Source organism: Pleurodeles waltl, chromosome 8 (genome assembly GCF_031143425.1).
Source record: "Pleurodeles waltl isolate 20211129_DDA chromosome 8, aPleWal1.hap1.20221129, whole genome shotgun sequence".
Lineage (NCBI taxonomy): Eukaryota > Metazoa > Chordata > Amphibia > Caudata > Salamandridae > Pleurodeles > Pleurodeles waltl.
In genome coordinates, this window is record NC_090447.1 from 954,659,674 (window position 1) to 954,680,879 (window position 21,206).

A 21,206-nucleotide genomic window follows, 5' to 3' on the forward strand; every position below is an offset into this window, starting at 1 on the left:
AACGATGGAACGACCTACGGGGGAAGGTGCGCTCGATGGTCTCGTGACACAACATCGCAGTGCAGAAGACTGGCGGGGGACCCCCACCCACTCCACCCGAATTCACAACATGGGAGCAAGAGGTACTCAACATCCTGCATCCCGATGGCCTCGCTGGAGTACACGGAGGAATGGACTCTGGTAAGTACAAGGCCAACCACGTCACCCCCCCCCAGCATGCTAACCCCCACCCTCACCCCCAACCCCCCAGCACACATCCTCCCTGAGAATGTCTCCCCAGCACAACCCACCCAACACCAACCCCTGCATGCTACCCCCAAACTACAGTATGGACACCCATCACCTAAGCATGACCACTGCACATACCTATCACCCCCCCCAACAAAACACCCTCACAACACCTCCCCCAAGGGAATGCCAGCACTGGGGGACAAGGGCACCCATAAAACGCAAGCTAATGCACACACAGAAACAATAACCATACCCTCTTACCCCATGCAGGAACCGAACGACAACACACCGGTCAGGAGGGACCAGAAATGTCCATCCCACCCCCGGAACAGGCCCCTAGTGATGACAGCAGCTCTATCGACCTGGAACCTGACGACCAGCCCGGACCATCGGGGACCTCTGGGCAGTCGGTTCCCCTCACCCAGACACAGGCCACTGCAGACCCAACCCCCTCTGGGAACAACAGCACAGCTCCCACCCAGCAGGCCCATGCCTCTGTCTCTAGAACAGGTCAAGCAGCGGTGTGTCTACCACTACAGGGCCCCCAGGGTAACCCACCAACCCAACAACAACAGGGACCTGGGGGCAGTGGGAGTGGGCACACCGTCCAGGGGACAGAGGCCCAGGGAAACAGGGCAACTCGGAGGGCTGCTGTGCGACAGGGGGGGAGGAGAGGCCCAGGGAACCCACTCTCCAAGAGGCCCTCACCACCATCATGGCAGCCTACCACTGCTCACAAGAGACGATGGCGACGGTACTGGCCAGGTTCCAGGAGATCCAGGCACAGCAGGAGCAACGCTACATGGGGTTCAGCGACCAACTCAGCAACATCTCAACCGCTATGGGGAGCATAGTCCAGGCCCTGAACCGTATAGAGGACACGTTTCGGGACCATGTGGCATCACACAGGGCCCCTGTCACTAGCCAGGAACAGGAACAGCATACCACCTCCGCCGGCGCTAGTGGACAGGAGGCCCCACCACAACGACAGCCCACCAGAACCCCACCTCCTGCTGAACAACAACCGCCCCGCAAAAGGAGCCTGAGATTAAAAAAAAACAACAGAGTAGGATGTCAAGTCCCCCGCCAGTATCACATACCCCCTGAAGTCCTCCCACTGTTCCACATTGCCACCCTGTCCAACCTTGAACTGCCCCTGCTCCATCCTGCCACAGGCATATGGACAATGCACCTGTGAGACTGAGAACTGGACTCCGCCATGGACATTACTCCACCCCCACCCATCACTGTTTCACTATCATGTACCAATATCTATGCACTAATAATAAATCACACATTGCACTGAAATCAATCAGGACTCAGCCTGTCTTATTTACAAATGTATGACACATTACATATCAATTACGTATAATTAACATTGTGAATTACACATACCGAGGTAACTTAGCATTAGTCCATGGGCCAACCAAGCCGAGGTCACGCAGTGGCTCATACAGCACAGAAAAGGGAAGGGAAAATCAAACATCATGTTTATAGGTCTGGGGGGAAATCGACAAAGTTGAGATGCAGGAGGCTTTCAGGAAATGTAAAATGGCATGGGTGATTATTACCTGTGTGCTACTGGAAATACTGTTCTATTACTCTGTCCCTGTTGTCCGTGTCGTCCTCTGAGTCTTCCTCCTCTTCACTCTCCGCAGGCTCCACAGCTGCTTCAACACCACCATCTGTACCATCCTCCTGCAGGAAAGGAACCTGACGTCGCAATGCCAGATTGTGAAGCATACAGCAGGCCACGATGATGTGGCACACCTTCTTTGGTGAGTACATCAGGGATCCCCCAGTCATATGCAGGCACCTAAACCTGGCCTTCAGGAGGCCAAAGGTCCTTTCGATGATCCTCCTTGTTCGCCCATCGGCCTCATTGTACCGTTCCTCTGCCCTGGTCCGGGGATTCCTTACTGGGGTCAGTAGCCAAGGCAGGTTGGGGTAACCAGAGTCACCTATTAGCCACACACGTTGTCTCTGTAGCTGCTCCATCACATAGGGGATGCTGCTATTTCACATCACATACGCGTCATGCACTGACCCTGGGAACTTGGCATTTACATGGGAGATGTACTGGTCAGCCAAACAGACCACCTGGACATTCATCGAATGATAACTCTTCCTGTTTCTGTACACCTGCTCATCGTCTTTTGGGGGTACCAAAGCCACATGGGTCCCATCAATGGCACCAATGATGTTGGGGATATGTCCAAGGGCATAGAAATCACCCTTCACTGTAGGCAAGTCACCCTCCTCTGGGAAAATGATGTAGCTCCACATGAGTTTCATCAGGGCAGACAACACTCTGCTCAAAATCTTTGAAAACATAGGCTGAGACATTCCAGATGACATGGCCACTGTGGTCTGGAATGACCCAGTTGCCAAAAAATGGAGGACTGACAAAACCTGCACCAGAGGGGGAATCCCTGTGGGTTGGCGGATGGGGGACATCAGGGCTGGCTCCAGCTGGGCACACAGTTCATGGATAGTGGCACGGTCAAGTCTGTATCGAAGTATTATATGGCGTTCTTCCATTGTCGACAGGTCCACCAGCGGTCGGTACACGCGAGGATTCCTCCTTCTCATCGCAAGTCCCAGCGGACGGTGCCTAGGAAGGACAACATGGAGCACAGAGTCAGGCAAACCACAGGTACGTACAGACAGCTTGCACAGTTAAAGAATGGCAATGGGTTGAAAGGCGTGTATGTGTGGCAATGCAAGGCCTAGGCCTGTGTGTCGCAGTCAAAATTAAGCCATGTAGGCCCTTGAAATGGCGGCTGCCTGACCTGTCAAGTGGGACAATGGGATGTGAGGTCAATGCGCTGGTGGGGCACACCGTGGCGGTAGGCGGTCGAAGACCGCGGCGCAAAGCCGCATTGGTTAACATTGAAGCCTATGGGTTTCAGGAGCCAATGACGATGTGCGCCGGCGGTCGCGGTACGCACCGCCGCGGTACGCACCGCCGCGGGCGTGACCGCCATTTTCTATCTGCTTAATCACTCGAGACCTGATCATCCACAGGAGAGGACCTATACTGCAAGTGCTGCTGTGACCTCGGTCTGGAAGATACAATGGCTGCTGCGACTGGGGAAAGGGCCCCTGCCTTCACGTCTGAAGAGTTGGAGAAGCTCGTGGATGGGGTCCTCTCCCAGTATGCGCTACTCTACGGTCCTCCAGATCAACAAGTGAGTACACCGGGTGCACACGGAATGGGCTATGCCTGTGTGGATTGGGGTGGATGTAAGTTGGTGGGGTGGGGGGCGAATGAGGAGTGCAACGCCCGACAGATGAGAGCATGTGCCATATGGCAAAGTTGGTGGGGGGGGCCAATCACATCTAACATGCAGGTCATTGATGATTTCCTCCTTTCCACCCTGTACATGTCAAATAGGTCAGCGCCCATCAGAAGATCGAGATTTGGCGTGCCATCGCCAAGGAAGTCCGGAACTTGGGGGTCCACAACAGACGGGGCACCCACTGCCGCAAGAGGTGGGAGGACATCTGCCGCGGAACAAGGAAGACCGCAGAAACACTGCTGGGGATGGCCTCCCAACCTAGGAGGGGTGCCAGTCGCACCATGACCCCCCTGATGTCCCGGATCCTGACGGTGGCCTACCCTGAATTGGATGGGCGCTTTAAGACATCACAGCAGACACAAGGGGGTGAGTATCAGCACATTCTCCTATCTTTCTGCGCAGTGGAGGCGTCTGGGTGGGGGAGGAGGGCTGTGGGTGACATTAGGCCAGGGCGCTTTCTGTAGTGTAGTCCTCTCCCTTAGGCATGGCCCTGTGCCCCCGGCCCCCACCTCTGTAGGGTGACAAGTACAGCCATTGAAGGTCCAGCATCTCCAATGTGCGCGTTTGACGTCTCTTGGCCTGTTGTCCTAGTCAGTAGTACTGAGTAGTGTACCCCGAATGCGCAGCTAGTGCATTAGGCTCCTGTGTCTGTCCTCTCCGCCAACGGTGTTGACATTGCATGCACTCAACCTGGTCTTCTTTTTTCTCCCCCCACCCTTTCTCTTCATCTTCTTGTGCATGTGTGCATTAGCATCATCAGGCGGAGGAGATTTGGCATCGGAGCACGAGGGAGCTGCAGGACACAAGGCCCCGGTGGGCCCAGGAACAGACACCGAGGGCACCAGTGATCCGGAGGGTGAGGGGAGCACCACGACGGGGACCGCTGGTGAGAGCAGCGACAGCGACACGTCCTCGAATGGGAGCTCCCTAGCGGTGGCGGCAACATCCGTGCCCCCCGCCTCTACAGGTACAGCCGCCACCCAGCGCACCAGCCCCGCCCTCCCAGCAGCCCCTCAGTCTTCGCTCCGTGCCCGTTCGCCCAGGAAGGCGCGCGTCTCCTTCGCCCCAGGCACCTCAGCCCCTGCCCCTGCTGCCCTCAGTGCGGAGCTCATTGACCTGGTAAGGACGCTCATTGTTGGGCAGACAACCCTTTTGAATGCCATCCAGGGTGTGCAAAGGGAGGTGCAACAGAGCAATGCGTACCTGGAGGGCATTCATTCGGGTCAGGCTGCCCATCAACGAGCGTTCACTGCTCTGGCCTCAGCACTGACGGCAGCCATTGTCCCTGTTTCCAGCCTCCCTCTTCTTACTGCCTCCAGCCTTTCTCTGTCTCCTGTTCCTCAGCCTATCCCATCCACACCATCAGACCAGCCTGCACACACCTCAACACCCAAGAGCAGCTCATCCAGACACAAGCACCACAGATCCCACAAACACTCACCCAAGCAACACACAGATGCAGACATGCCAACAGCCACTGCCACCCCTGTGTCCCCCTCCTCCTCGTCTCCCTCCTCCCTCCCTGTGACGTCTACACTCACACCTGCATGCACCCCAACATCAGCCAGTGCTTCCATCACCACCTCACCCTCCAGTACAGTCCACACTCGTGCAGTCACCACCCCCACTGCCATTTACACGTCCCCTGTGTCCTCTCCCACTGTGTCTGTCACCCCCTCTTCCAAGACACACAAACGCAGGCAGCCACCCACCCAACAGCCATCCACCTCACGACAGCCTACAGCACCAGCACCTTCACCCAATGACAGCACACCTGACTCTCCTACAACCACATCCTCTTCCTCCACTTCCATCTCCACTTCTCCTACCCTTTACCTTGGCCCTAAAAAACTTTTCCTGGCTAACCTTGACCTCTTTCCCTCCGATGAGCTCCCCCCTCCATCTTCAAAGAGTCCCAAGAGCACCGCAGCCACCACCAGCCCAGCTTCGGGTGTCACTGTTGTGCATGGGTTCTGGAGCCCACCCTTTGCCAGCAGTGACACATCGATCAGCAGCAAGGGCACGTCCAGCCCCCCCCCCCGGCAAGAGGACCCGCAAAAACAAGGGCCGCCGTGCGAGGACCGACAGGGCTGCCCCCAACGAGCAATGTGCGGCCACTTCACCACCCACACCATCTAGGGGAGGCAAGGGCCCGAGAGCCCCATCAAAGGAGCGGAAGGGCAGCAGGAGCGCGGAGAAGGTGGACCCCACATGTCACATCCCAGCTGGGAAGGAGGACACTAAGGAGGCCAGGAGTCCGTCCCCGAAGGGTCCAGAAACGTCACGGTCCGAGGGCGACTGAGCAGGGAGTCCAGGCCAGGTCTGGCTCCCTTGACCTGCTGGATGAGCACCGCTGAACAGGGCCCGCGGGGCAGAAGAGCACCGCTGAACAGGGCCCGCCGTTTAGAAGAGCACCGCTGAACAGGGCCCGCCGTGGAGAAGAGCACCGCTGAACAGGGCCCGCGGTGCAGAAGAGCACCGCTGAACAGGGCCCGCCGTGAAGATAGGCACCGCTGAACAGGGCCCGCGGTGCAGAAGAGCACCGCTGAACAGGGCCCGCCGTGGAGAAGAGCACCGCTGAAGAGGGCCCGCCGTGGAGAAGAGCACCGCTGAACAGGGCCCGCCGTGGAGAAGAGCACCGCTGAACAGGGCCCGCCGTGGAGAAGAGCACCGCTGAACAGGGCCCGCCGTGGAGAAGAGCACCGCTGAACAGGGCCCTGCCGTGGAGAAGAGCACCGCTGAACAGGGCCCGCCGTGGAGAAGAGCACCGCTGAACAGGGCCCGCCGTGGAGAAGAGCACCGCTGAACAGGGCCCGCCGTGGAGAAGAGCACCGCTGAACAGGGCCCCGAAGTGGAGAAGAGCACCGCTGAACAGGGCCCGCCGTGGAGAAGAGCACCGCTGAACAGGGCCCGCCGTGGAGAAGAGCACCGCTGAACAGGGCCCGCCGTGGAGAAGAGCACCGCTGAACAGGGCCCCGCCGTGGAGAAGAGCACCGCTGAACAGGGCCCGCCGTGGAGAAGAGCACCGCTGAACAGGGCCCGCCGTGGAGAAGAGCACCGCTGAACAGGGCCCCGCCGTGAAGATAGGCACTGCTGAAGAGGGCCCGCCGTCTCAAGCACCGCTCCGCTGGGCCCTTCTTCTCAAGCACCGCTCCGCTGGGCCCTTCTTCTCAAGCACCGCTCCGCTGGGCACTTCTTCTCAAGCACCGCTCCGCTGGGCCCCGCCGTCTCAAGCACCGCTCCGCTGGGCCCTTCTTCTGAGGCACCGCTCCGCTGGGCCCCGCCGTCTCAAGCACCGCTCCGCTGGGCCCTTCTTCTCAAGCACCGCTCCGCTGGGCCCCGCCGTCTCAAGCACCGCTCCGCTGGGCCCTTCTTCTCAAGCACCGCTCCGCTGGGCCCCGCCGTCTCAAGCACCGCTCCGCTGGGCCCTTCATCTCAAGCACCGCTCCGCTGGGCACCGCCGTCTCAAGCACCGCTCCGCTGGGCCCTTCTTCTCAAGCACCGCTCCGCTGGGCCCTTCTTCTCAAGCACCGCTCCGCTGGGCCCCGCCGTCTCAAGCACCGCTCCGCTGGGCCCTTCTTCTCAAGCACCGCTCTGCTGGGCCCTTCTTCTCAAGCACCGCTCCGCTGGGCCCTTCTTCTCAAGCACCGCTCCGCTGGGCCCTTCTTCTCAAGCACCGCTCCGCTGGGCCCTTCTTCTCAAGCACCGCTCCGCTGGGCCCCGCCGTCTCAAGCACCGCCCCGCTGGGCCCTTCTTCTCAAGCACCGCTCCGCTGGGCCCCGCCGTCTCAAGCACCGCTCCGCTGGGCCCTTCTTCTCAAGCACCGCTCCGCTGGGCACCGCCGTCTCAATCACTGTTTATGGTTCACTGTGCCCACCATGCCTCCTCCTTGACCAGTGGAGACTGTCATCCACCTGATGGACTGTGGCTTTGCACTCCCCAGGATGGTACAGTGGGCAGCCCACCCACTGTAGAGACATTGAGAGACTGTGGCTTTGCACTCCCCAGGATGGTACAGTGGGCAGCCCACCCACTGTAGAGACATTGAGAGACTGTGGCTTTGCACTCCCCAGGATGGTACAGTGGGCAGCCCACCCACTGTAGAGACATTGAGAGACTGTGGCTTTGCACTCCCCAGGATGGTACAGTGGGCATGGTGGCTCCTCGTGGATCTGGCGTCGTGGACTCATGTGGCTGTGGTGCCCCCCCCCTTCCCTTCCCCCTGAGGTGCCTGTAGTTTTTACATCTGATGCCCCTGCAGTGTTCTCTCCAAAGGACTCAGGTCTCCTGTGTGGGCTTTGCCCTTGTTTCTCAAAACTTTGGCCCACGGACATGATGAATTCGTAGGATGTGCAGGACTTGTTACTTCAGTTATACACTGATGTGTATGTCATTTGTTTTCTTGTGAATATCTTTCATGGTTGTACGATATTTTTCAGGAGCTTTTTGGTACATAAATATTTATTCCAAATTTGATTATGTCCTAGCATTTTTCAGGGGTGTTTGGGTGGTGTCACTGTGACTTGTTGCTCTGCATTGGTGTGTACATAGTTGGGGGGGGGGGGTCACATATGTGTGTGCCCGTAACCTTTCGTCCTCCCCTCTCCCGTGTGTCGTAGGTGCAGTACTCACCGTTGTCGTCTGCGCCGGACTTCGTACTCGTGGTAGATGAGAAGGTAGACGAGAGCAGGTAGGATGTTTAATTCGGGTTCCATGCTGTCCTCCTTCCTCCTGGAGTGCGTAGTGGTGAGCGTTTTCCCGTTCGTAGTCTGTTTCCGCCGTGTTTTTATCGGCGGTGCTCCCGCCCCGGAAAAGGTGGCGGATTGGTGAGTTGTGATAGGGTGGGCGGTACATTGTCTGCCGCCTGGCTGTTGGCGGTGACCGCCGCGCTGTTTGTTTGTACCGCCGTGGCGGGCGGAGTGTTAAAGTGGCTGTCTGTGTTGGCGGTTCCCGCCAGGGTCAGAATTCCATATTTTTTACCGCCAGCCTGTTGGCGGGTTGGCCGCCGCTTTAACACCGACCGCCAGGGTTAGAATCACCCCCTTTGTCTTGAAAGCTGTCTTCCACTCATCCCCCTCTTTTACTCGGACCAGGTGGTAAGCTCACCGCAGATCTAGTTTAGTGTATACAGTAGAATGTCTTAATTGATCCAACAACACAGGTATTAGAGGAAGAGGATATTTATTCTTTATTGTAGCCTTATTTAGTCCTCTATAATCGATACACACGCGCAGGGATTTATCCGGCTTCGGGATAAAAAAGAGTGGAGATGACACCGGAGATGTGGAATGACGGATAAACCCAGACTGTAGTAGGTCATCTAGGTAGGTTCTTAAGTATTTGGTTTCTTCGTCAGTCAAAGCATATACTCTGTTATTAGGTAAGGGGGCCCCTAGGATAAGATCTATACGGCAGTCATAAGACCGATGTGGGGGCAGCACACTAGCCTTTACTGGATCAAAGACGTCTTTAAAGTCAGAATATTCAGGAGGGAGACTTGGTTCATCTTGTGTAACACTAGCACAGTGTAATACTGTGCTCTGTTCTGTACCTGCTTCTTGATAGCAATTGGTTCTACAGAAAGAGGAATCCAAAGTAACAGTTCTATTCACCCAATCAATTTTTGGGTTATGAGTTGTTAACCAGGGTACCCCGAGAATCAAACCAAAATTAGGAGTATCTATCAGATCAAATCTAATCACCTCTGTGTGCCTGTTCTGACAGACCATAACAAGTGTACTTGTTTGTTTTGTGATTAATCCAGAGGTCAATTCTGACCCATCCACTTCACATACTGCTTCTGGACAAGGCTTTAGGCACATAGGAAGTCCTAAGATTTCAGCTAACTTATTATCCACAAAATTTCCTGTCGCGCCTGAGTCCAGTAGGACAGGGAGAGAATGCCTCATTTGGGTAGTAACAATTAAAACGACCTGAATTATGAAATGTCTAGGTATGTGCGGTACCCTGAAGGCTGCAGCATTAGAGGTTTGATTAAGATGTTTCTCGAACAAGTAACCTCTCCCCTTGTCGAGCTTAATCGTTTCCCGATTCAGTTGAGGAGGTGGAGGAAACAGCACCCTTTCGTGGAGTTTTAGCCTTTACTGGACATTCTCTGGCAAAGTGACCTGCCCTGCCACAATATAAACATAATTGACATTTTCTCCTTCTTTCTTTTTCCTCTGATGTGAGTGGACCTCTGAGTGTCCCTATTTGCATAGGCTCTGGTTCAGGGAGTTTATTATCTGTGTCTTTCTTCTCGTGTCTAATAAAAGTTAACCGTGATTCCAGTTTGTATTTATCTCCCTTTCTTTCTCCTAGTCTATGTTCTAATTTCACAACTAAATCTACAAAGTCCGAATAGTCTTTTGGCAAATCAACTATATGAGCCAGCGCGTCTTTTAACTCGTCTCTCAAACCTTTATAAAAAAGGGAGACACGCTTTTCTTCTGGCCACTGTGTCTCGGTGAGTAAACGATTAAAACTAGTGAGATAGGTCAATAAATCCTTGTTACCTTGTTTAAGATTTAAAAGCTCATTATCACTTGCCTGCATGAAAGTGTGTTTTGCAAAAAGGCTGGTCATGGTACGTTTAAATTGATTCCAATTATGGAGGATGGGATCATCTCTATCCACGAAAGGAATTGACCAATTGGCTGCTGTGCCACCCAAATAAGACAAGACGAATGCCACTTTCGTATCATCAGTAGGGAACTGTTGTGGCTTACAAATGAAGTGTAATTGACATTGATTGATAAAAACATGGAATTTGTTACTATCTCCATGAAAACGTTCAGGTGCTGCTAAGGGCACAACATTAGGAACATTAACAGTAACCTCAACTGGGGAAGGCAAAGTTGTATGTTTTGATGGCGCCCCTGTCTCTGAGGAGGTTTTAAACAAAGGCGTAGAAGCTGTGTTCCACTGAGATCCCCTAAATTTATACCTGCTTAAATCCTGTTTTAAAGAGGTATTCTCCATCTTTAATCTCTCTATTTCCTCTTGCATATGTTGCAAGATGCCAGACACTGATTCATTATGAGCCAAGTCCTCATTTAGGGCCTGCGCCATATCCGTGACGTCAATGCCCTCTATTTCTTCCCCGGTATTCATCGTCCACCAGAACTGAAATTTTTTAAGGCTTGTGCTTCCGTCAAAGCCCAGCTCACCTGAGTTCTTGTTCAGTTCTGATGGAGGTTGAAGACAATCCGACCCCACCCTGAAACTGCTTGTTCCAGCACACTAGTTTTTAAAACAGTGCACTAAGAACAGAAGCTCAAGGGAAGGGGGGAAGTGGATCAAATAAAAAAGAGAGACAACACCGTTCTTGCGTTTCCACTGTTGAAGTGCTGCACAAATCTGCGGCCCTTTCTGACTTCTGTAGAAACTGGTGCCTAATGAAACATAAACAAAGAACAGATAAGTGCAACCTATTCCTAAATGGGTTCCTGACTATCCCTTTATTTATTAGAAATTCTCTTCTAAAAGTACCTCTTGGATCCTGGTCTCTAGTTTCCAGGTTTGGAATGTGTTACTGCTCTGGGATGTGTTTTCTATTACTGTAAAGCTTCTAAAACATTAAACAAATACCGTTATCAGAATTACCAATATCAAACATTCATCATCATATAACTAAAGCCTAAATTCCCAATAGGAGACTCACTTTTCCCATATTTCCAGAATCTTTTATAAAACAAATACTGTACTTTTACATCAAAATACAGCATGTAATTTGTGCAAGTCCTTGATTTACTGTTTGCCTTGCTGTTTATGGTTTCCACTGTTCGATTCTTAAAAGTTCCATGAGAAAAAACAATGTTTGCTTCACAAAGTTCTGCAAAATATTCTTGTAACAAAGAGTTTGAATCACAATGTTCGTGGAAGGTATTTCGTTTCGAATTGTCTATACACGAATCCAGAAATTGTTGTCAAAGTTCTTTCAGGTAGTAAAAAGTTTTGCACTTACTTGTTGCTGGCAAGAGATACTGATCAGTCTAACCTTGTCTTCTTTCTCTTTTGCAGGTTACTCATAGGAGAGAGGCTGAAGCAAGGAGGAACCGGAAACCGGAAGAAGGAAGAGCCAGAAGCTGCGCCCATTGAAGTCAATGAAAGTCTGTAAAGAGCAGGAGTGCCAGCGCCGAGGGATCTGTTCTCAGGTAAGCGCGAGGTAGACGAGCACAAGCAGTGGGTGAGGCTCGGGGGATGCCTTTTATAGACAGGGCTGGGTGTGGTTTGAAGGGCTGGGTGTGGTCCTCACATGCTGTACATGTTCTTGGAAGGTGTGCAGAGCTGGGTGTGGTTTGAAGAGCTGGGTGTGGTCCTCACATGCTGCACATGTTCTTGAAAGGTGTGCAGAGTTTCAATTATTATGCAAATGAGCTGGATTAACACATGGCCTAGGGAGGAGTGTTTTAAAGAAGCCTTGGTAAAAGCAAGGCTCAATGTGTAAAGAAAACAGCACATTAAACAACATACACAGAAGCCTGGGGGGGGGGGGGAAGGTGAGATAACAAGAAAGGCTTTCAATAGTAAGTTTAAAAGGGAGCTATTACAGAACCCACTAGTGCAGTGAGAGGGGACATGCTCTTTGCTGTGTACAAACCCTAACAGTGGGAGATGGAGGAAGAGGAGGAGGGGAGACAGTGGAGACAGAGGATGTTGTCATGTCTGCAACTGAATGGTGTTTGTGTTAGTGCCTGTGGGATGAAGTGTGGTGCATGTGTTTGCCTGTGCCACTCTTGGTTGTTGTCTTTTGTGCATGCTCTTCTGGCTGTGTGTTTAGGATGGGTTGGGGTTGAGGAGAATGGGACGGGGAAGTGGAAGTGGAAGTGGAGGGGGGACGGTTGAAACAGGGACAATGGCTGCCATCAGAGAGGAGGCCAGAGCCTGAATCAATCTCTGCTGGGCTGCCAATCTACCTTCAATGCCCTCCAGGAATGCATTTGATTGCTGCATCTGGGCTGCCAGCTCCTAGATGACATTCTCAAAGGTTGATTGCCGTACAGAAAGGGATCTCAGGAGGTCAATAGCCTCCTCGCTCAGGGCAGCAGGGCTGACTGGGGCAGGGCCTGAGGTGCCTGGGGCAAAGGAGATGCCCACCTTCCTGGGTGACTGGGCACGGTCAAATCGCTGAGGGGCTACTGGGAGGATGGTGCTGTTATGGGTGTGGCGGCTGTACCTGCAGCTAGGGTGGTCACAGAGGTTTCCACCACCACCCGGGATCTCCCATCGGAGGAGATATCAGAGTCTGTGTTGTCCCCTCCAGTATCCACTGTGGTGCTCCCCTCACCCTCTGTTCCACTGGTGCCCTCAGCGTCGGTAGACTCTGCCTTCAGGGTCCTGTGGGATGCAGCTCCCTCTGTCGCTGGTGCCTCTGCTCCTCAGCAGATGATGCTAACACATATGGACAGGATGACAAAACAAGAAAGGGGGGAGAGAGTCAAAGGATACACAGGGTCAATGACTGCACCAACACCACTGTTGGCATACACAGCACCCTCACACACAGGGAACAGGCCTATGCACTATGCATGGCACTACCAGTGAAATGGCTAGTCACCAAGGAATGAGGAGGGGCTCACACCACCATCTGCAGCACACCTGGGACCCACGCAGCCCTGCCCAGAAGTGAATACTAACAAGCTAGGTAAGCTGTATTTCACATTCAAACCCTTAGCCAAAAGAGGACCTACGCTGCTATGTCTGGCCTGGCCTAGGGGCACCCAAGGACACATAACCACCACCCAGATACCACCCCACCAGCCGTAAGTTGTAATGATAGCCACTGTACTCACTCCCTTGTGGCTGCTGTGATGCCCTCAAGCACCCATCCAGCTCAGGGTAGGCCACTGCCAGTGTGTGAGCCATCAGAGGGGTCAGGGTCTGGCAGGCACCCCTTCCTCATTGGGAGGCCATCCCCAGTGAGTGCTCCGTCTGTCATAGACCTCCAGGGTCCTCACCTCCTTGGAAATGGCATGCCATATTCCTTTCTTTTGATGGGCGTTGACCTGCAGAGGCAATACACACAGGAGAACACCATTAGACAAACAGTCCAGCCTGTCACACAAATGGCCTACCATACCCGTTTGCATCACCATTGGCACACACAGTTCCCAGCCCACAACATGTACAGTGGCAAGAGGACATCCACCCAACCCCTCACATGAGGCCTTCACACACAACTCCATGCATTCATGCGACATGCATCATGCCCACAGTGTACTCACCTGTTGGTCTGGAGGCCCATACAGCAGTCCGTACTGGGGTAGGACACCATCCACCAGTTGCTCCAACTCCTCAGATGTTAAGGCAGGGGCCCTTTCCCTGTTCACACGGGCTGTGGTAGGTACCAACACAGGTCACAGCAGCACATGCAGTGTAAGTCCTCTCCTATGGAAGGTCAGGAAACATGTGAGGAATCAGGCAGTCACGTCTGCGGTGGTGCATACTGTCACTGCTGGCATAGATCACCATTGGCCACTGTTCCCCATAGGGCCCAATATTAACCAATGAGGAACTGCACGGCGGTTCACGACCGCCTACCGCCACAGCGCACAACGTCAGCGGCATTACCTCACTTCCACCTGTCCCTACACACAGGACAGGCGGCCGCTATTTCAAGGGGAATGAACAGGCCTATCGATAATTGCTGCGTCACAAGATAAATAGACACATACTTCACTAATTACACTGTCCCATAACATGTTTGCACATAGTGGACTGCCGTCGTGGCTCCATTGTTCAGTTTGTGACAGCCTACTCTCTCTTGTGTCCCTTAGATACCTACCGCTGCCGATGAATAGGAGATGGAGACATACCCCTGTGTACATACCCCTGGTGGACTTGGATACACTGAAGGACAGGCACATAATACTCACCTGTAGGCTGGACAGGGCCACAATCACAGAGCTGTGTGCCCAATTGGAACCTGACCTGATATCAGCTATCCTTCGTCCCACTGGGGTCCCCCCTCTTGTGTAAGTTCTATCAGAGCTCCAATTCCTGGCAACTGGTTGTTTCCAAGTGACAGCAGGTTTGGCAGCAGGAACGTCACAGCCAGTGTTCTCAATCCTGCAAACAAGAGTGTTGTCTGCCCTGATAAAACACATATGCAGCTACATTGCTTTCCCCCAGGTTGAGGATTTGGCCACTGTGAAGGCTGGTTTTTATGCAATGGTACATATCCCCAACATAATTGGGGCGATTGACAGAACACATGTTGCATTTGTACCCCCACTCCAGAATTAACAGGTGTTCAGGAATTGTAAGAGTTTCCACTCCATGAATGTGCAGATGGTGTGCTTGGTGGACTAGTACAGCTCCGACGTCAAAGCTAAGTATCCTGGGTCGGTGCATGATGCCTTTGTCCTGAGGAATAGAAGCATCCCAAATGTGATGTTCCAACTACAGAGGCACAGGGTGTGGCTAACGGGTGAGCCCTGGTTCCCACCCAGTATATGTTGGTGTATGCCTATGGTGTTGACCATATAGGACAGTGTGAGGCTAAGGCGGTCATTACAACATTGGCGGTAAAAGCCGCTTACCGCAGTGCAGAAGACTGCCAACACACCTCCGTGGCAGCGGAAATCCGCCACAGCTATTATGACCCACAGCTCGTAATCCACCAAAATTCAGACACTCACACAAGTCCGCCACACCAAAGGTCAGTGATAAACTGGCGAAAACAAAACCGACACCGTCACGCCAACAGAAATACGCCCACACTATCACGACCCACGAATCCACATGGCAGTCTTTCAACCGCGGTATTCCATTGGCGGTACACACCGCCGCGCTCAAAATACACACACATTTACAAAACACATCCACATTGGACAATTCGAAATATACACACCTGATACACTCCCACACACCCAAAACAATATAAAACACACACCCACATCACCCACAAACCCTTACGACAACAAATCACGAACGAAGGCCAGAGAGAGACACCACCATCAACAACACTAGCATCCAAAGGCACACAACACCATCACCCACATAACTTCCACGCACCGCACACTAAACACCACTAAATACCATCACACTTATCACCCCACACACCACCCCACATATCACCTACACCACCCCATGGAACGGCAAAGACACCCCAGGTTCTCGGAGGAGGAGCTCAGGGTCATGGTGGAGGAAATCGTCCGGGTAGAGCCACAGCTATTCGGATCACTGGTGCAGCACACCTCAATTGCAAGGAAGATGGAGCTATGGCGAAGAATAGTGAACAGGGTCAACGCAGTGGGACAGCACCCAAGAAATCGGAAGGACATCATGAAGAGGTGGAACGACCTACGGGGGAAGGTGCATTCCGTGGTCTCCAGACACCACCTTCCGGTTCAGAGGATTGGCGGCGGACCCCCACCTCCTCCCCCACAACTAACAACATGGGAGGAGCAGGTCTTTGCGATTCTGCATCCTGAGGGCCTTGAAGGAGTAGGTGGATGAATGGACTCTGGTAAGTCAAATCTTAACTATTACATCCCCCACCCTACCTGCATGCCAGCACATACCCCCACCCTCACCCTCACTCCCATCACTCCAACTCCTAACAAATGTCCCAACATCACAAACCACACATCCTAACCCCAAGCCCTGCATGCAACAACAAAGCATGGACACCCATCACTAAAGCATGCCCACTGCACATACACACACACCCCCCTAAACCACCATCACACAAGGTCCCACACAGGAATGCAAGCACTGGGGTACACGGTCACCCACACATTGCACACTATGCCACACACAGATGTTATAACCATCCGTTTATACCCCTACACGACCCCTACCCAACATCACCGGACAGGAGGGTCCCCACATGTCCACACCACCAAAAGAAGAGGCCCACAATGATGACAGCACCTTTGTCCAACTGGATCTAGATGACCAGCCCGGCCCATCGGGGACCTCAGGACAGTCGGTTCCCCACACCCAGTCACAGGCCACCACAGAGCTTCCCCCTTCTGGAAACACCAGCACAGCACCCACCCAAGGGGCCCATACCTCCATCCCCAGGACACGTCAATCAGCTGTGTGTCCACCACTACAGGGAACCCAGGCTAACCCACCACTCCAACAACAACAGAGACCTGGGGGCAGTGGTAGTGGGCACACAGTCCAGGGGACAGAGGCCCAGGAACACAGGGGAAGTGGGAGGGCTGCTGTGCGACAGGGGGCAGACAGGCCCAGGGAACCCACTCTCCACCAGGCCCTCTCCTTCATCATGGGAGCCTACCACCACTCTCAGGAGACGATGGCAACGGTAATGGCCAAGTTTAAGGAGACCCAGTGCCTGCAGGAGGAACAGTATATGGGCTTCAGGGAGGAACTCCGAACCATCAATTCCACCCTGGACAGCATCGCAGGGGTGCTTAAGGAAGTACTCAACACCAAGAGGGACACTGTGGCACTACAAGGGTCCCTTGACACTAGCCTTGACAATGAACTGCCCACCACCTCCGCCAGCGCTAGTGGATAGGAGGCACCGCCACAGGACCACCACACCAGCACCCCATCCCCTGCAGAGGGAGAACCACCTCGCAAACGGTCCCTGAGATCCAGGACAAAGACAGAGAACGATGCCAAGACCCCCGCCAAGAAATGAGACCACCCTGACTGTCATCCTACTGTCCCACTTTGTCACCTGTCCATCCTTAAACTGCCCCAGCTCCACTTCCTATGCCCATATGGGCAATGCACCTGTGAGACTAATAGACTGGACTCAGCCATGGACATTCCTCTGTCATCACCCCTCACCATTTTACAACCCCCTCCAATACTGAGCACTTAAATAAACACCCTTAAAGCACAAAACAATCTGGAGTCTATCTGTGATTTCGGAATACTGTATTAGCAATAACTGTGGCAAAAAGCTTTTTCATTGGTAATGTCAACATACCTATGTCACAGAGCTCTAGTCCATGAGGAATCAAAGCAGATGTCACACAGTGGGACCCACATCTGTGAAATCTTAAGGAAAAGTGACAACTCAGTGACCATTCACTGGGTGAAAATGACAAACGGTAGAGAGGTAGTAGTGTTTAAGTACATGTAGTAGGCAGGTCTGTATTCTTACCTGTGTGTCACTGGAAATATTGCTGGATCACTGAGTCCCTGTTGTCCATGTCTTCTTCCTCTGCTTCCTTGTCTTCACTGTCCACAGGCTCCACAGCTGCCACAACACCGTCATCTGGACCATCCTCCTGCAGAAAAGGCACCTGTCGTTGCAAAGCAAGTTGTGAAGCATACAGCAGGCCATGATGATCTGGCACACCTTCTTTGGTGAGTAGAATAGGGATCCACCTGTCATATGGAGGCACCTGAACCTGGTCTTCAGGAGGCCGAAGGTCCGCTCGATCACCCTCCTAGTTCGCCCATGGGCCTCATTGTAGCGTTCCTCTGCCCTTGTCCTGGGATTTCTCACTGGGGTCAGTAGCCATGACAGGTTGGGGTAACCAGAGTCACCTGCAAATGGCGAGGGACAACTGTTAGACACGCACTAACCTGGAGGGATATCCCCAGACCCACACAACCATTCCCACTGACTAGCTTCCAGGTACTCACCTAGTAGCCACACACGGTGCCTCTGGAGTTGACCAATCACATAAGGAATGCTGCTATTCTGCAGGATGTAGGAGTCATGCACTGAGCCAGGGAACATGGCATTCACATGGGAGATGTACTGGTCTGCCAAACATACCATCTGTTCATTCATCAAATTATAACTCTTCCGGTTTCTGTACACCTGTTCACTCCTGTGGGGGGTACCAAAGCCACATGTGTCCCATCAATGGCACCTATGATGTTGGGGATATGTCCCAGGGCATAGAAATCACCTTTCACTGTAGGCAAATCCTCCACCTGAGGGAAAACGATGTAGCTCCGTATGTGTTTCAGCAGGGCAGACAACACTCTGGAAAACATAGGCTGCGACATCCCTGATGCAATGGCCACTGTTGTTTGAAATGACCCACTTGCAAGGAAATGAAACACCGACACCACCTGCACTTGAGGGGGGATTCCTGTGGGCTGGGGGATAGCTGACATCAGGTCTGGGTCCAACTGGGTACACAGTTCCTGGATTGTGGCACGGTCAAGCCTGTATGTGATTATCACATGTCTTTCCTCCATTGTCGACAGGTCCACCAACGGTCGGTACACCGGAGGATGCTGCCATCTCCTCACATGTCCCAGCGGACGGTGCCTATGAAGGACAACAGCGAGCACAGAGTCAAACAACTCAGAGGTACGTACCCACAGCATACACAGAACACCATTCATAATCTAAAAAGTGGCCTGGATGTGTGTTGAGTCTAGGCCTAGGTATGTGTGACGCAGTTGAAATTGTAGGCATGTGGGCCCCTGAAATGGTGGCTGCCTGACCTGTAAATTGGGACAATGGAATGTGAGGTAACTGCGATGGAGTAGTACACCGTCGCAGTAGGCGGTCGAAGACCGCGGCGCAATGCTGCATTGGTTAACATTGGACCCTATGGGTCCCAGGAGCCAATGACGATGTACGCCGGCGGTGATGGTACACACCGCCGTGGACGTGACCACCATTTTCTATCTGTTCAATCACTCGATACCTGATCTTCGACAGGAGAGGACCTACACTGCAAGTGCTGCTGTGACCTCGGTCTGGAAGAGACAATGGCTCGAGTGTCTGGGGAAAGGGCCCCTGCCTTCACATCGGAGGAGTTGGAGAAACTCGTGGACGGGGTCCTCCCCCAGTACACGCTACTCTACGGTCCTCCAGACAAACAGGTAAGTACACTGGGAGAAAGCTGTATGGGCTATGCCTGTGTGGAGAGGGGCGGATGTAAGAAGGAAGGGGAAGTGCGGCGTGCATGAAACTACGGTGAGTGCATGTGCCACATGGCAAGGGTAGGGATGGGGGCCAATCACTTTGACGGTGCAGTTGGTAATAACTTTCTCTTCCCCCTGTACAAATCATGTAGGTCAGCGCCCACCAGAAAAAACATATTTGGCGTGCCATCGCCAAGGACGTCCGGACCCTGGGGGTCTACCACAGACGGAGCACCCACTGCCGGAAAAGATGGGAGGACATTCGCCGCTGGAGCAAGAAGACGGCGGAGGCTCAGCTGGGGATGGCCTACCAATGTGGGAGGGGTGCCTGTCGCACCATGACCCCCCTGATGTTCAGGATCCTGGCGGTGGCGTACCCGGAGTTGGATGGGCGCTTGAGGGCATCACAGCAGCCACAACGGGGTGAGTACACTCGCATTCTGCTGATTTTGCGTGCAGTGGAGGTGTCTGGGTGGGGGAGGTGGGCTGTGGGTTTCCCTAGGCCAGGGCGAGTTCTGTAGGCAAGGTCCCTCCTTAAGGCAGGCCATGTGGCACCCCACCGCAACTCTGTAGAGTGCCAACTACACCTAGTCATGCCCTTGTGTCACCCATGTGTGCAGATGTCGTCCAAGGCCTAGTAGGCCATTTCCCAGGAATTAAACAGTGGAGCCCAAGAGCGCGGCGTAGTGCAGGGGGCTTCTGTGTCTGTCGCTCCGCCAATGATAGCGGTAATGCATGCACTTAACAAGTCTTTCTTCTGTCATCCCCCCCTTTTTGTGGTCTCCCTGTTCTTGTGTGCATTAGCATCATCAGGCGGAGGAGCAGTGGCACTGGAGCACGAGGGGGCTGCATCCCACATGACCATGGAGGGCCACACTATGGAATCGGACTTCACCAGTGGGACGGAGGGCGAGGTGAGCTCCACGGCGGGGACAGGAGCTGAGACCAGTGACATGGACTCGTCCTCTGATGGGAGCTCCCTTGTGGTGGCGGCAACATCTGTGCCCCCCTCCATCTACAGGTACAGCCGCCACCCCCCTTCCAGCACTGCCCTCCCAGCAGCCCCTCAGCCTTCGCCCCGTGCCCGCTCACCCGGGAGGGTGGGCATCACCTTCGGCCCAGGCACCTCAGGCCCTGCCCCAGTCACTCCTGCTGCCCTCAGTGAGGAGGCCATTGACCTCCTCAGGTCCCTCACTGTTGAGCAGTCTACCATTTTGAATGCCATCCAGGGTGTAGAAAGGCAGTAGCAACAAACAAATGCATTCCTGGAGGGCATTCATTCTTGTCAGGCGGCCCTTCAGTGAGCTTTTCAGACTCTGGCCTCAGCACTGATGGCAGCCATTGACCCTGTGTCTAGCCTCCCCGCTCCAACTTCCTCCACCCAGTCCCAATCCCCTCTACCTCAGCCTATCCCAAGCAAACCTACAGATCAGCATGCACTCACGTCAACACACAAGGGAAGCTCAGGCAAACATAAGCACCACACATCCCACAGGCACTCACGCAAGCATCACACCACACCAACATCCACTGCCTCCACTGTGTCCCCCTCCGCCTCGTCTCCCTCCTCCCTCCCTGTCTCGTCTACACTCACACCGGCATGCACTACCTCTACAGCCACTACTACCATCACCAGCACACCCACCACCACGCCTCGCTCACGTGCAGTCACCACCCCCACTACCATTCACACGTCCCCTGTGTCCTCTCCCAGTGTGTCTGTGACGCCCCTCCCAAGATAGACAAACGCAGGCACACACCCACTCAACAGCCATCCACCTCACGACAGCCTCCAGCGCATGCACCTCCACCCAAAGTCAGCAAACGAACACCTCCTACAACCACAAC